This window comes from Lissotriton helveticus, chromosome 5_1, assembly GCF_964261635.1.
Source record: "Lissotriton helveticus chromosome 5_1, aLisHel1.1, whole genome shotgun sequence".
NCBI classification, from domain to species: Eukaryota; Metazoa; Chordata; class Amphibia; order Caudata; family Salamandridae; genus Lissotriton; species Lissotriton helveticus.
The window spans coordinates 217,007,441-217,021,332 of NC_136065.1; positions in this window are offsets into that span (position 1 = coordinate 217,007,441).

The following is a 13,892-nucleotide window of genomic DNA, read 5'->3' on the forward strand; positions in this document are numbered from 1 at the left end:
GATGCCGTGGCCATGTTGAACCACCTAGGCCCTGGGGCGCTGATGGCGAAATGTGATATCGAATCAGCGTTCCGGTTGCTTCCGGTGCACCCGCAGGATCAGCGCCTGCTAGGTTTTGCATTTCAGGGAAGTTATTACATGGATAAATGCATGCCCATGGGTTGCTCCATTTCTTGTGCTTATTTTGAAATGTTTAGCTGTTTTTTTGGAATGGGCCTTCACCGAGGCTACAGGGCATAGACATGTTATGCATTATCTGGATGACTTCCTTTTCTTGGGGGCAGCTGGTGATATGAACTGCGCACAGGCGCTGTATGATTTCTGCATTCTTATGAGTGAATTTGGGGTCCCATTGGCACCAGGTAAGACGGTTGGACCATCTACTTCACTGGAGTTTCTGGGAATTGAACTCGATTCTGTGGAGGGGTGTTTCCGATTACCAATGGAAAAGGTGGTCAAGTTCCGGGCTTCCTTGATGCAATGCATGGATGGGGAGAAAGTGACCCTGCACCAGTTACAACAAACGGTGGGTCAGCTTAATTTTGCCTTGAGGGTGATGCCTATGGCCCGCCCCTTTTCGCGCTCTATCGCGCAAGCAATGGTAGGTCTCAAAGAGGGTCACCACCGTACGAGACTGTCGGGGGAGGTTCGCCAGGATATGCGTATTTGGTTGGCATTTCTAGCGGACTTCAACGGTCGAGTCGTGTGGAACTCCCCGCCAGAGTCTTCGGAGGAACAAGGTCTATGGACCGACTCGGCTGGGAGCGTGGGTTTTAGCGCCATCTTGGGTAATCGATGGTCGGCACAAACATGGCCAACATGGTGGCACTCCAACGGTCTCACAGGTAACATTGGGTTCCTGGAGTTATTCCCCATCTGGGTTGCTCTGATGACATGGACTGACGACTTCAGGGACCGCTCGGTGGTGTTTTGGTCTGATAATATGACTGTTGTCGAGTGTATTAACCAACAGGCAGCACGCTGCAAATTGATCCTAAGATTGTTGAAAGAAATTGTGCTGCTTTGCATGAGATGGAATGTACAGTTCAGGGCGAAACATGTGCCAGGTGTACTGAATCATGCGGCTGATGCACTCTCTCGTTCACATATGCAGGCATTCAGGGGTTATCTGCCCACTGCGGACCTAGAGGCAGCACCATTCCCCGAAGCAATGTGGCTAATCGGTGCCCCGGATTACAAGACCTCGTGGCAGCGAGTCTAGCCCCCAGGACAAGGAAAGCATACGAAGGAGCGTTTCGTTCCTATTGCACATATTTGGGTCCCACAGAGAGTCGGAACTGGGGTCAGGAGGAATCCTTCCTGGGGTACCTGATTGCACTGCACAGAGAGGGCCGATCAGTGGCAACGGCCAGTAGGCATAGGGCGGCCATTTCCTTCATGGCCCAGGTACACGGAATAAGGGACCCTACAGGTTCATTTTTGGTGAAGAAAGCCCTTCGCGGCTGGAAGCGCCTTGAGGGTTGCAAGCAAGATACGAGGCACCCGATTGGCTTAGACAGACTGTCTCTGCTTTTAGCAAAGCTGGATGAGACTTGTTCCTCCCATTTTGAAGCAGTTCTGTTCCGGGCAGCGTTCACATTGGCATTCCATGGGGCTATGAGGGTGAGCGAACTTGTCGCAAGGAACAAGAAAGATATGGAGGGAGGCTTGTGCAGGGATCACATCCAAATAAGGGGTGATTCGATGGTAATCGTGATAGCCATGTCCAAGACTGACCAGGGGGCTATGGGAAATAGTGTTGTCGTACAGCGCAAACGTGGGTCCCCCATCTGCCTGTTGAAGTGCGTGGAAGACTATTTGGCGCTAAGAGCGGCCGCATGGGGGGGGAGTTTGCTCCGACATAAGGATGGCACCCCACTGACGAGATTTCAGTTTCAGAGGGTGCTAGCACTGGCAATCGCTGACGCGGGCATGGACCCGTGCGATTTTGGGACCCACTCCTTTAGGATAGGGGCTGATACGGAGGCTACAGCCAGGGGTCAGAGTCCTGAGGAAGTGAAACAATTGGGCCGTTGGTCCTCGAATTGCTTCAAGACGTATGTGCGATTGCACATGTTGTGAGTGATCAATTGACATGCACTCATGTTTTCTGTCTTTTGTTTACTTTACAGTTTCGCGAGCCTGCCACGCGGGGCGGAATTTGAGGTCGACCCAGCATCAGGAGACCAGCGGTCAGAGGCCACCGACTGGAGAGAGGATGGTATGGGTCGTGGGCCACTCATACGTGAGGCGCGCCGGTGACGTATTCAAGGAAGGTGACGTGATTCACGCACCTGGGGAATACGGGTTCAGAGCGGCCTTCCATGGGAAGGGTGGGCTCATTTTTGACAACTTTGAGCCATTTTTCGAGGGACTTCTAGGGCGGCATAGGTCACCGCCATCTGTAGTCATAGTACACCTGGGAGGCAACGACTTGGTGACACTGGGTAGACGAGTGTTACTTGAACGAGTTTTGTCGGCTGTTAGCTGGTTGGCTAAAAGAGTCCCGGGGTGCACGATTGCCTGGTCCCACATGATTCCTAGAAGGAGGTGGCAGGGGGGCCTTTCGGTGTCAGCACTGAACCATTCAGTTAAACGGGTCAATAATAAAATTGGTAGATTGTTCCGTTCTGCACAGTTGCATAACATTCCTCATGGGTGTATTCGTGGTGATCATATGTATCTGAACGATGGGGTTCACCTGTCCAGGGAGGGGAATGACTTACTCATAGGAGACTTCATTGCATGGCTAAGGGGTTTGAGGAAGCATGACCTTTAGGAGGAGTTGGGGGGACCGGATAGTCGGTCAACTATCCAGTCTGTGGCGGTAAGGTCATGACCGGTGAGCAGTAATTTCAAGGTCCCTAGAGTGGGGGGCCACCCACAATGGATGGGAGCGCCCGGGGGAAGACGGCCATTGGCCCCTTCCACGGGGAGGCGGCACCCACTAAGGATGGGGCGCCTATGGGGAGATGGCCATGGGCCCCTCCCAGGGGGGGAGGCGGTTAGATGCCCCTCCTACTAACTTCCCGGGGGCCGGATATCCGCGACGGCGGATAGAGAGTGTGGGGATGGGGGGAGAGTCCACGCTGTCCTTCCTACAGAGACCTCATACGGGAACTCGGACGACCCTTAAGATGGCGTCGAGTAGTAAGGGGGCCCCCACCACGACAAGGGAAGTTACAGTTGGCAATGAGGGTAGAGCCCTCTGCGCATGCACCGCTCACACAGTGAGGGCGGGAGTCTGGTAGTAGGGATCTGACACCGGTTAAGACCTTGCCGTTGGCCCTTAATGCTAGGATGTACAATTTGAGTTAGAGTGTATGCATTTTCAGGATGTTAGCCAAAAGTACATGACTGCATCGAAATGTAATAAATGACAAATTGTACATAATGCATAATGATGAAACTTTTATTTAATGTTTTAAATTTTGTTTCATATTTTAATAAATACGGCCGGGAGGGTGACTCCCTCCCGCCTTCCAAAAGTTCAACTATTGTCCGACTTCCCATCCTTGGGGATATGTGTTGGGAGGGGGTGGCGGGCATCCCGGCCATATGGAAAAGGGGCGACCGCTCGGTCCCCCCGAACGTATGGATGGGTGCCCCGAACCTCCCGGGAAACCATTTTGGGCGGGGTGGGCGTAGCCCGGCTGGTATGCCCGAAGCGGCGTAGCCGGGGCGCGCCTTCCCCCGCCCGAGAGAGGTTGTCCTAGACACCTCGACGGAAGACCACGCCCCGTAGGCGTATCGGGGACGGGTACACGCCCTCCCGCAGAAGAATAAAGGAGCGGGAATCCAGAAGATCGTTCTCTTGTTCCTCGGATCGGAAGGCTGCACCCACTCGTTGCTCGTGAGCCCTCGACGGAACAAGCAGCAATTTTGTCCCACCCACCAGCCCCTGATAGCAAGTGTTTGGAGGAAATAAAGTTTTTATGTGTGATGAAAGTATAGGCCTCTTTTCCTTGGTGAGAGAATGAGGGAACGTTGAGAATAAAGATTTGATTTTTGCATTGCAGAAATGTCTTCTTGCAGGAAAGAGCAGTTGATAACACAGTAAGATGATGTGGAATTTTCTTTCCTTAGTAGGTAAACAACTGTTGTATTTATTTGTCGGGCGTTAAGGTCATGATCGGTGAGCAGTAATTTCAAGGTCCCTAGAGTGGGGCGCCACCCACAATGGATGGGAGCACCCGGGGGAAGACGGCCATTGGCCCCTTCCACGGGGAGGCGGCACCCACTAAGGATGGGGCGCCTATGGGGAGATGGCCATGGGCCCCTCCCAGGGGGGGAGGTGGTTAGATGCCCCTCCTACTAACTTCCCGGGGGCCGGATATCCGCGACGGCGGATGGAGAGTGTGGGTATGGGGGGAGAGTCCACGCTGTCCTTCCTACAGAGACCTCATACGAAACTCGGACGACCCTTAAGATGGCGTCGAGTAGTAAGGGGGCCCCCACCACGACAAGGGAAGTTACAGTTGGCAATAAGGGTAGAGCCCTCTGCGCATGCGCCGCTCACACAGTGAGGGCGGGAGTCTGGTAGTAGGGATCTGACACCGGTTAAGACCTTGCCGTTGGCCCTTAATGCTAGGATGTACAATTTGAGTTAGAGTGTATGCATTTTCAGGATGTTAGCCAAAAGTACATGACTGCATCGAAATGTAATAAATGACAAATTGTACATAATGCATAATGATGAAACTTTTATTTAATGTTTTAAATTTTGTTTCATATTTTAATAAATACGGCCGGGAGGGTGACTCCCTCCCGCCTTCCAAAAGTTCAACTATTGTCCGACTTCCCATCCTTGGGGATATGTGGTGGGAGGGGGTGGCGGGCATCCCGGCCATATTACCAGGGAGTATGAGCTCCCCCGTGCTGCCTTTTTGCAGAGCCCCCTGTAAACTCATGTTACGTTTCATTATTCCCAACAGCTCTTCGAGAGCTCCACAAATTCATGTTTTCAGAGCAGCCTGTAGAAGTCACAAACAATCAAACTGAATGTATGAACAACTTTTCAAAATATAAGCTTCTACGCCTTACTTTAACCTTCAGGCAAAAAGTAAGGCGTAGAAGCTTATATTTTGAAAGTTGCTCTTTTCTGAAGATCTCTAAGTGTAAGCTCATAATTCAATGTGAGAGAGAGGAAAATAATTCAACATTTAATGGAAGCAAGTTCTTTATGGTGCTTCAAGTGCACTCTCGAAAGACTGTTTTTAGGTCGAGCGTTAGCGGCAGCGGTCATGCGCTGCTTGCTCTGTGTGGCATGCAGTAGTAGAGAATGGAGACAAGCTGCCCTCACACCCCGCCCATATTTTTCATTGGCTTCTGTCGTTGTCCTTCGTAAAGTCTGTCTTCGGATTGAGTATGAGGCTTGTTAGTCCCGCCTTATTATGGCATGTCAAATTTGGCACCTCCCATGACTATTGGCCCCTTTACTTCCAGTGTTACACTGTACAGTACACGTTATTTAGAGCACTATATTTGACCCCCTCCCTCAAACTCCTGTTGTCTGTGCCTTTTTGCACCCTCACTACCCCCCGCCCGCACTACCACTGTCTGTTCCTTCTCGCACCACTGTCCCCTTGCACCGCCCACCCGCCCACCCGCACTCCCGTTTGCAATGCAATAGGTGTCGCGTAAATGGGAGTCCTATTACATTGCAAATGCTTATTTCAGTATTGACCTGTCTAAATAGCACATGAACTTTTCTGCCTGACGCTGAGGAAGCAAAACTCTGCCCTTCTCGGTTGGACCATGTCGCTCTGGCAGTACCTTGATTTCTCTGTAGTGCTCGGAGGCCTGAGACGCGGCTTTTCTATTCATTTCTGTGGACCAGCGGGTCCCCGCACGTCTCTGCTGGACAGTGAATCTGTTTCGTACCTGCTCATATGTGTGTGTGTGGAGGGGGGGTGATTGGGAATTGAAAGCCAGCACTTATCAGTAGTACCATGGGACAATGCGTATCTTCAGACCTTTGAGAGAACTTGTAAGTCTTGTGAGTACCGTGAAACTCTTAGCATCTTCACTTACCTGCTGGACTGTGAGGCGGCAACTGCGAGTCAGGTAAGGTAACTTTTTTGTAGCGCTACAAGGCATTGAGTACTTGCGCGCCTATGAGACTGTGAGGTGCTGCATCCCTGTTCATGCTGTGAGACAGCGTGCACGTGTTCGTCTATAGTGAGACTGACACTGAGTGATTGGGCAGTGAGAGGGCGAACTTGCTCTTTAAGACAGGATATGAGAGAGCACATACTTGAATTGAGAGATTTCACTGCCTTGTCTATCAAAGGTGCACTAAAACACTAAAATCTTCTCTCTCCCTTACTTCTCACCTCTCTTCCACTTCCACACATGCCCTCTCTCTCCCTCATGCTAATATGACACATCTGTCCCTTTTGCAGGGAATGCGAGGCTTGGCCTCTGTGAGGCCAAGCCTCGCTCACAGGCCCCCTCTGCCCCGGTTATTTGATTGGCCGGGCCACTTCCACACCCCCGAAGAAAGTGATTACCATGTGGTCACGAAGCGTTTCTTTGGCCCATGAATACAGTTGTCGCAGGGTCCCACAGTTCACAGTGCGGAGGCATAGTTTGACGTAGACTCCACATTCGCACAGCCCCAGCTCAAGGGCACAGTCAGAAAGAAACGAGCACTAGAATTATTCCCACATCAACACTACTGAGGCACACCCCTACATACATACTGTAGGATCAAAGGCTCCCTCTGCACCTCCAGTGCAAGACCTCTCAGTCCTATACAGAAGTGTGCCACTTTGAAACTGTAGTGTACAAAAAGTAATGGATCGAATGTTTAAATTAATACCAGACACTTGTAATTACTCAGGCTGCATCCCAATCCATTGTTATTGTGCACACCATGCTTCCTCAGTTTGGACCTAGCTATATGCAAATCAGTCTTCTCCTTGCTCCAGTCAGAACAGTCCAACCCGAACTGCCAGGCCAGGTCCTTTCTGGTCCAGGACGCAAGCAACTCAGGACGTGTTTAATCTTGATTGGGTCTTTTCAGTCAGGTGTATCTTGGTTCCAGTGGCACAGCGAGCATGGAACCTACTTCTGAACATATCTGCTGCACCAAGGGCAGTGCACTGAAGTGTACAAAGAAATGATGGGTGGACATCCCATAAGTCTGGCTGTTTTTTCAGGAATTTTGTACTTCCTGTATGTTTTGTTTGATCAAGGAAAACGTACAATAGTCCACTTGCTCTATTCACTCACTCTTTAGTGGTTTAGCTAGATGTGTTTTAACTAACTCTACAATAAAGAATTTATATCTGGTCACGAAGTGTTTCTTTGGCCCATGAATACAGTTGTCGCAGGGTCCCACAGTTCACACTGCGGAGGCATAGTTTGACGTAGACACCACGGTCGCACAGCCCCGGCTCAAGGGCACAGTCAGAAAGAAACGAGCACTAGAATTATTCCCACATCAACATTACTGGGGCACACCTCTACATACATACTGTAGGATCAAAGGCTCCCTCTGCTCCTCCAGTGCAAGGCCTCTCAGTATCTTGGTTCCAGTGGCACAGCGAGCATGGAACCTACTTCTGAACATATCTGCCGCACCAAGGGCAGCACACTGAAGTGTACAAAGAAATGATGGGTGGACATCCCAGAAGTCTGCCTGTTTTTTCCGGAATTTTGTACTTCCTGTATGTTTTGTTTGATCAAGGAAAACGTACAATAGTCCACTTGCTCTATTCACTCACTCTTTAGTGGTTTAGCTAGATGTGTTGTACCTGTCCAGTGTGTGAGAGAGAATTATGTTGTGTTCCTTCTGCTACTACCACCTGTCCTTTATTTAATTTTTTTGGTAGGGAACGTTGCCCTGCAGCTGTCCGTGGTGTACCTTTGTTGGGTTGTAAAGATTGGTGTAATACTTTCCATTACACAAAAGAAAAAACAACTCACATTGCCACTGGTGGCTTTAATGCATGATGTGATGGAAATTTGATTTGGCCATAACAACACAACAGTGGCAAACTATGACCGCGAACAGTGCAACTCCCCCAAGCACACCCCCGACTGGCTGGTGCTGCTAGGACTTTCCTGAGATTGCCGGCTCCAGAGCATAAGAATCACGTCAGTCAGCAGACACAAGGACAAGATCACACCATGACGGGACGTGGCAGACTACACTACAGGAGTGGAGTGATATAGAGGGTTCATGAAACCCCACTGAATTCTGGTTTTATAAGTGATCCTACCATTCCAGATAGAAAGACCCTCCCTGCCCCTCCCATGGGAACTCCAGTCTCACCACGTCCCTAAATCGCTGTTAGCTATAACTTTGCCCACTTGGTTGTTTAAAACAGCAATAAATGGAACACAGTATCCCCTGATTCACAAAATCTTGAAATGGAGAATTTTGTGAGAGTAACATTTCCTATCCGTAGGTGGAAAAGGATTTCTGAATCAATCCTCCTGCACTGGTGGGTGGGTGGAGGGAGGGGAGAGTAGGGCCACCCGACTGCTGCACCAGGGCAGTGTTTGCCAGGCCCATGGGGATCACTGTGAGAACGAGATTTATTGCCAGCTCTCTCCTCTGCCACACAAGTTAATTATTTTTCTATGTTGGATGCTGCCAACACTGACCTCTGGAGATGAAGGGAGCACTGACTGACTGGCTTGTCTGTGGAGGTGGAAGCAGGTGGCAGGATATTGGGCTGATATAAAGGGGTGGCACCCTGCGGGGGGCAGCTCCGAGTGAAGTGTAGAGCGGTGTGCAGTCTGTCGGGCACCGGTCTGAATATCTGCACGGTCCCGCTTTTGGAGCTCAGTTATATGAGTTACATTAGCTATTTAAGCACCTGCGAATAGTTTCGTATAGTGTGGGACTGAGGATCTGTCACTGTTATTACACTACGAATTGATACTTCGAGCCAGGGTTAGAAAACAGGGCACCCTAGATAAATGTGTCCTTCCAGAATCATGGCAGAGGCTTACTAACAAATGTCCTGGTGGAATATTATAACGTATGCATTTGTGCTAACTACAAACGTTCTGCCAATCCCAAATACATGTAAGTGTGACACTCTAGATTATGTGCATTAATGTTTACTATTTACATACATTAGTGATTTAAGCCATTCTTCATAAGACTAGAATTTATTGCATCATGTATACATGCTCGGGATTAAAAAAAACATAGTATGCAAAGTACCCTCTTTATTATTTTTTGCTATTTTCTATTGCATTGCACGCCTTGCTACACACCGCAGGAAAAAGTGCATAGATCCTGGGCACTTCTTTTCACCTTCTGCAGAACCTTTGTCAGGGCCGGTTCGGTGTAAGTTAGGTTCCCTTGTAAGTTTTAGAAATGCACTTCAAAACACATGCAAGTTCATTTTTTAAGTTGAGCATTCTTGTCCTCTTGTATATACTTTAGTATATACTTATATGTGTATGTACTTTGTGGGCTCTGGAGATCAGCCCTGGGACTTGTTTCCTTCCGCTTAGGGACTTTTCTTTCTGTTCAACTGCCTCTATTTACCTATCTTGATAGAAAACGACCAGTAGAGGTCAGTAAAATACCAGAATTGCTTTCTGGTTGTTCAACTGCCTCTATTAAAACTTTCTTCATAGAAAACGACCAAAATCACTTTAGCATTCTCTAGATTCCAGTCCATAGAAATTGTCTTCCACGAGCACCCGTAGACAATATTTTTTTCAAATCTTGTGTTTTTAGTAATATGACCACCGAAGGCCCTGATTTTATATTAAAAACAGAACTTTGGACTATACCATTTCCAGTTGAAAGGCAATATTTCTCCCCATGTGTTCCCATACCTGGCGTGTCACGCAGTTTGGTGCTTACTTTCCCTCAATGTTAAAGAACTGTAGATGTTTCAGCACCCAGGCTAATGTGCTGCATAGGTAAATACATATATGGTCCCAAAGGCTAAACCGATTGCATTGCAAATGCTTGTTCTTTTTAGGAGGTGCAGGAAATCTGTAAAGAAGGGAACAGACATTTTGTTGGAAGCTTTTGTTAAATGAAAGCTTGTTCTGGAACCGGTTGGATGCAAAGTACAGACTTTTACTTCCGATTCAGAAGCCTTTATTGTTTAATTTAAATATTGTTGTGGTGGATTCAGCCTATGGCTAACATTTCATTTTAAAAATATTTATTGAAGTTTCAACAATAAATGAAAAGGGACAGTACAATCACAGGCAGAGATATGCCTTACAGATTGTGTGACTGATGGAGCGAGATTCAGAAATGTTTTCATTTCAGCTCGTGAAGTCACACTTCCATAACTAAATTAATTATGCTAACGATTTGTGCTGTGTTTGTATTAATTCAACCTAGTTTTAAAAGTTGCATCCACGAGAAAACACGAGGGTTACTAACACGTGTGCTTATAAACGTGCATTATGTTTCATTTTCATGTATGTGGAAAATAATAAATTAATCTTGTCTATTGTCGTGTCATATCTAATAGCGGCTGTTTTAAAGAATGGCATGTGCTTATTTTGCCTTTTTGTCTATGTAGTGTCACTTTATTCTTTACAGGTGCATAAAGAATCTTGCTGGATTAAATGAAGAATGGTAGATATAAATGCTGCTTTATTTGTGTGCTTCAGCTAGGTAATTTAGACTAATGGGTTAATCATTAGCAATGGTGGGTGGCAACAGAACAAACTGTATTTCTCGCATTAATTATTCTTTTGTGTTTGTTTATATGATAGTTTTCGTATAAAGTGGGTCTGGGCCTAGTGCATTCGTGTTTGCCAAAATTCTGCTCGGAGCAAAAGAGAGTCCATGGTGGAGAAATTCCTTCTGCTGAAACATTTTGTCGTGATGTAAATTGAAACGTGATGAGCTGACTGTTCCTTAGTCAAGCAAGGCCAAGGCCAGGAACTGGCATAGGAGTGTGTGACAATTTCATATCAGAGGAAGCTATGACTCTCTTTCGGTTAATGTTGCAAACTGGAGGAAGCCTCGTTGTTCGAAAACTAGAGACAATGGACTCTAAGAAAGTGACGGAACTGATATTCTGAAAAATGTGGTGACACGATGCCTGTCACTTAACAGCCAATGGGACTCCGATTTTAGCAGAAAATATACTTTTACTTAGATTAGCTTAGCGTAGAAAGGTATAAAAACTCTTCCCCCGGGGAAGAGAGCGCTGCTTCTTGCTGACCTTAGATGGGTGTGTCGTGCAGAAGGACATTTCTTGGAGCATGTAAGAGACCCAAAAGACTTTTTATTCTTTATTCTTAAATATAGCAAGTGTAGTTAGGGACTTAGGACATGATGATGCTAAAACTGTCATTTACTATCTGAATAAATGTTTTGCTTTTACTTAAAATCATTATTACTATTTACAAATACTTTAATAAAATGCTTTAATAAAGATTTCTAATGCAAATTCTAAATAAATAGTTAATAAAAATCTTACTTTGGAAAACAAGCTGGTCTTGTTATTTCATGAGTTTAGGTTACCATTAGCAAGATCTTATCGCCACAGTGGCTTAATTAATTTGTAGGGTTTGTAAAGTGTGATGAATTCATTTACCGTGGTTGTGTATAAATGTATATAATTTGTGAATAGATTAATTAGGTCACATGATTCAGTTGGTCAAAATATGTCATGTTAGTTTATGGGCCTTGTGATTGATTTATGATTAATGGTGAATATTGTGAAGTTGGGTAGCGTAGCTTATGGCATATTTCCTATAGGCCGCTGGATCAATCTCCTGGTAGCAGACTTGATGGTTGTTATGGTAACCAACATGCTACATGGTAGTTACATAGGATCGATGTTTAACATATGTTGAGTTTGTTCACTTTTGTCACATGTAGTCGAAAGGTTTTTTCCTGCAGTGTGAAAATTCCTAGTTGTACCGGTACAGAGTGGTATGACAAGAGTGAAGTCACACAGTGCATTTGATCTGTTTGAGAATAGTGGTATCAAGATATATCACAAGTGTTGTGGTCGTACAACACGCGTTAGGGATATAGGTGTGTTAGATAGAATGTATGCATAGTGAGGATTGTCTATGAAATCGAAGCTTTGATTATAGGGACAAGGAGCCCGTTCTAAAACTCACTGTGGGAAAAGTAATAGAACATATTCGAGCTTGAGTGAAGGGTAAGATAACGTTGTTTATTTTACTGGCAATTCAGGTTATCTGTGGCTGGTTAGAGTCCTGCCAGGATTTCATGTGTGTATGCTTAGGGATACTTTCCGTTTGAAAGTGCGTAAATGATTCTGTAATTTCGTTCAAGTCAAACTTTGAATTGCTACTTTAAGTGCATTCAAAGGGAAACGCGTTCACTATTACTTGTTTGGAGGGTAGAGTAAAAGTTTACTTTATCGGCGAATGTATATTCTGTGAGAGTCGTGTCATCTATTCCACGCAAAGAATTTCTTGTATGTCTGTAAAAACTGTCACTTTATTTTAGAGAAACAGACAAATGGTTTGTTCTTTTTGTCGTTATTAATTGAGTTTCATTGAAAATAGACGTTTTTAAAATGGCGCTGTGAAAAGTTTTTGTGAAGGAGGGGTGAGCGCTGAGAGTGAGACGCGAAAAACCGCAGCGGCTGTGTACGTCACATGGTCCGCGCAGTGATTGGGTATTATACATCACAGGCTGTACTCTGATTGGCTCACGTGACTTTGTCGAGCTAAACACTGATTGGCTTTTGTGGGAAGCTCCGTTTTTACTGGTCGAGCAAGGTGGTGACGTAGCTCGAACCTTATTGGCTTGTTGGTGTGTTTCGCGCACGGATTGGCTGGTGTTGCGGAACAACCAGGAAATATTTACGATCATTTCTGACTAAGCGGATTTGATTTAAAAATGAGTTATTATTACAAACATGTTGAGAAAAAGACTACAATGCTTCAAAAATGTAAAATTTTTATTTCCCCTGACAAGAAAATTGAAACGCGAGGTGGTAAATTACTTCATAAATACAAGACACCTGCAGCGTATATGGAAGGCGAATATGGTTATCATACTGTTCTGTGGTTTGATGTTTGGAAGCATTACACTAAGGATGACGGCGTATTGGTTTGGCCGGATGATGGTTCATTTAATATGAAAATGTTAAGAAATTTGAGAGAAAAGATGTCAGCTCTTGTACTAAAGCCTAGACCAACACAATTTGAAGCTTTAGTTGAATGGGAGGATGAGATGTTTCAACTTCAGAAAGAAGCGAGTGGGATAAAAAGACCTCCAAAAACACCGAGTTACAGACGGGAAACGCATGAAGATAGAATGCGTATGTGGAGACAGGCAGATATGTGCGATGGTCTCTATTTAATAAGAGAAATGGTTTTAGGGTCTCCAGGTGAAAAAAGAACTGAAAAGAAAAATAATGCTGTTGTAGAAAGTGAATCAGAAGATACAGTCTTAGAAGAAATTTATACCACAAATAAAAAGAATGTCCCACTGAGACCGCCTTGTTCATGGTTCACTCCGATGGTTTCTACAGGAACCACACCAAGTGCAACTCCATTAAATGAGTCACCCAAATTGTACCCAAATAATTCTGAATCTTTTGGAACTCCAGAAAGGCTTGAAACAAGAACTAATTCCAGTGTATATAATGAAAGCAGAACATTTTCTGAAATTCCAATGGAAAGGGAAGCCCCTAGAAATTTAACGAGAGTTGCCAGAGATGAGGAGGTTGCAAATACTTCAGAATATTTACGATCAAAAGAGGAATTAATTCGGCATGGAAGCAGTGACAGTTCCAGTAACTATTGGTCCTGTTCAGCCTGTTTTTGATCAAGGGGAAATTAAACAGCCAGGTTTAACAATTCCATTAAATGCAGAAATTCAAAAAGTAGCTGAAAAATTTTATTCAGATTTATCTGAAATTCACCGTGAAAAAACAAAAATGCCTGATTTTGACTTT